This window comes from Anopheles coluzzii, chromosome 3, assembly GCF_943734685.1.
Source record: "Anopheles coluzzii chromosome 3, AcolN3, whole genome shotgun sequence".
NCBI lineage: Eukaryota > Metazoa > Arthropoda > Insecta > Diptera > Culicidae > Anopheles > Anopheles coluzzii.
The window spans coordinates 60,091,451-60,095,019 of record NC_064671.1 but is presented as its reverse complement, the minus strand read 5'-3'; the positions used below and the strand labels follow the sequence as shown (position 1 = coordinate 60,095,019).

At 43.3% G+C, this 3,569-nt stretch overlaps 1 non-coding gene across 1 annotated transcript; it reads right to left on the bottom strand.

The window, feature by feature from the left end:
• Nucleotides 1-897: 897 nt before the first annotated feature.
• On the bottom strand, nucleotides 898-980 carry Trnal-cag (transfer RNA leucine (anticodon CAG)). Its single transcript has one exon. It is a non-coding gene; the product is annotated as a tRNA-Leu (tRNA).
• Nucleotides 981-3,569: the final 2,589 nt, after the last annotated feature.

Sequence of the window (3,569 nt, the reverse complement as noted above, 5' to 3'; positions counted from 1 at the left end):
TTGCGAATAAATGTACGTCTGAACAGCCTAACCTATCATCGACTATTAGGTATATTTACGTACAGTGCACCTTAACACGCATCTAAGCACAGCAAGCTGCCACCACCAACAGAATTGTTCATCTCCACCCTCTCATCGAACAATGTGTACGCGACGGAAACAACGACCCGTTTCGTCGGTAGTTAATAAATTAAACAGTTTTTCTTTTCTGTGTCCAAGTTGGATCTTGATGCGACCGCTTCCCAGCATCGACTGACTGAGCACGCATTCACATACCGTTGTGGAGAATCCCTCGGTCTTTTCAACTAAGCATGCGCTTTACCGCTCGTAACAGTTGCTCGTTCGGATGTTATTCCGGTGGGCTAGCGGCAACCTGTTGCTCAAATGCGTTTTGTTCCAGCTGGAGAGTTGTAATAGTGCGTTTAGGGCGAGCTCCACCGGGAGCACTTCTTGCATCGGCTATCAACTTGGTGGCAGGTTGGGGAATTATAAACACGAGTAAGATAGCAGCACGACAATCTCATCCGAAAGGCCTGCGCAACATTTAGTAATCTTGTTGCAGTAGTATGTATTTGTGTCACGACAGTGAACTGCAAGTAAATATTCAGTATCGGAAATCAAATACCAAATAGCTGTTAACATAAAAATAATAAAAATGATATTAAATCTAAAATCTATTAAATCTCTTGATTATCAAGATTCTCTATATCGGAGATGTTACGTATTAACATTTTTGACTTGGATTTTAACACATACACATGGTCAATTGTGTTGTTGTCATTATTTGCGTACTATTTTTATTATTTTAGTTACATTGCAATATGAGTTTTATTTTTTTGCGTACGTACCCCTATATAGTTATAACAACCAATTGCTTCACTTGAAAAAAAGTTCGGTTGTCAGAAGTGGGATTCGAACCCACGCCTACAGAGTAGACTACGACCTGAACGTAGCGCCTTAGACCGCTCGGCCATCCTGACTCGATGAAGGAAGGGTGTATTTATTCGATTTGCTCGCCCAGCACGCGCACAACTGCGTCTAACGTCTAAAATTATCACGCGCTACCACACGTTATGCAATACTATGGTAATAGAATAATCCCTGGTAGTTGCCCAGCTCAATGCGTTCCCTTGTTAGCATTGTTAAGGGAATTGCCAGGTAAAGAAAATGTATGTTATCTCTCTCCTAAGTTACAAAGACTGCTTGACAGAGTGTCGAAGAGTAAACCAAAGATCCAGAATCATGCGTGTGTATACACCGATCATCAAACAAAGATATACGGAACATATCATGTTGTATTCTGATTTGATTTTCATTTCTCATCATATCTTTTTTTTTCATTTGATACATGTTTTGTTTTCATTCGATATTTATTGCAAAGTGCAGTTGATTATTTCTTTTAGTTGGTTATTACTGCCATTTATCGAGCAAAATATTAAAAAGGGCGTAATAATTACAGTCTATTCCTGAGTTACACGGTTCTCGACTTACGCGGATTCGGAGATACGCGGTTTTCTAAATTTGACAGATTAAATGTCAAATTAGTACAATTTGCTTCAAGTTGCTAACAAATTGAAACCATTTAAAAGCCAAACATATTGCAATTTTCTGCACGAATCATATCCAATAAATGATAAAGTGTATAAAAGTACTAAATTACATCAAAAACTCCGAGTAATCAATAGTATTTTAGTCAAAAAACGAGAAATTCGACATACACGGATATTCGAGTTACGCGGATTTCTCGGGAACGCAGAAACCGCGTAACTCGGGAACAGACTGTACATAGTAAAACAAGTGCAACGATACATATAAGTGTAAATAATATTATAAACGTTAATGTATAAATAAATAAATTAATAAACATTTGAATGAATAATTTCAATTATAATTTCATGAATATGAAATTAGATAAATTTTCAATCGTGTATTCAAGTTACCTTACGAATATCACGAATATCGATACTTCCATTATTCGCAACAAAATTAACAATCGATTAGAAATTCTCATTTCACTTACATTCTCTTTCACCAAAATGTTTCTTTTATCCCTTCTCCCTGTTCGGGATGCCATCGGCATGAATAATGTCTATTGGCTTAAGCACACTACGAAACCACCCAGTCACACGGAAGCCTATCTTCCAAAAACCGTCCTTTCTTTGCGCAACGAAACACTACAGCACGATGCTCTACCCATCTCTGTGCATCGCGAAACCTCTGCTTCGGAATCGCCCCCGGACCCCAGGGTGTAGATATCACAGCTACATTCTACGCATACTACCGACCCGCAGAATGTCCGCTATTTATGGTTCCCCGGAGTAAGCATCATCACCGCTCGCGAAAGGGCACACGGCGAAAGAACGTGCCCGTGTTCTTCCGCCTCGCATTCCGCCTAATCAAATCATCAAACCGCAAAGCGGGAAGCGTTTTTCAGGTGGTCTAAGGGAGGAAATGCAGATCGCGAAAAAAGCTCACTCCCTCTCTACCCAGGAAAGTGGCGCATAAACAACCAAACCAGCTACAACCGGTTTTTTTTCTTTCTCCAGCTAGGGAATTGGGACCTTTTTCCCATCGACCCAGCGGTGCATCTTTCGTATCGGGTTTTCCTGCTTGTCTGCTGCAAGAACCTGTTCGTCCACCTACACAAGCGGTGGTGCGAAGATTGCTGATTTGTGGAAGCCTAACCCAACCCTCGGCGAAGAAGTGCAGGTGAAAGGGTGCATGCGACAGGGTACACTTGATAAGTAAATAATTTTATCCATTTTCCCGCGCAGTTTTCGCGTACACCGTACCCTTTCACTTTACTGATGTGGTTGCTGGTGCTGTTGCTGGTGCTGCTTTGGCTTGGTTGCTGATTTTGCTCACCTCGTTGACCCGCGATGCAACTGGCGCGGTCGCGATTATCGTCCCGAACTGGTGTTCGATTATGTGCTCGCTTCGTTTGCATCGTCGAAGGCTATCTTAGATGGGTTGGTCCATCCATCGCACCCTGTTGCAGCAACAGTCTCGCAGCAGGTTCGGCGAATCAATTTCGGTGAAAGAAAAACCTTTCCAAACACCCTAGCGGCGGCCGACTGTGGGTGAGCGAGAATAAACATGATTAGGAATCGATGGGTGGCAAGAGGGAATGCTGCGCACTGCCAAAATGGGGTTGGGGAGGGAAGGAAAGGGGTATTGATGCGTTTCGGTGGCGCGTGAAAGGACGCGAAAGCGATGGTCATCATTAGCATTAAAACGGCACTTTTCGGAACGGCACCGGTTCCGAAAGCCGCCGCGGCTGAGCGGGAGCGGCGGAATCCATCAGGTAACAGAAACTGCATCGGAAGGAAAGGATGGTTCCATCTCAGCTTCGCTCTAACCGGTTCTCCCGATGGGCGATGGGGGATAAAGTTTTTCCTTCATTTCGCCACAAGCGCTCGCCCAACAAGCCGTCGGCCACGCCAACACGCTGACATCGTGGGGTCAATGTCGACGAGACCTCTCAGTTTGAACTCTGCGCTTGAGAGAAGGGTGGGTCCGTATGTGTGTGAGTATTTTTTTTTATTTCTTACCTACTATACCTCTACTAC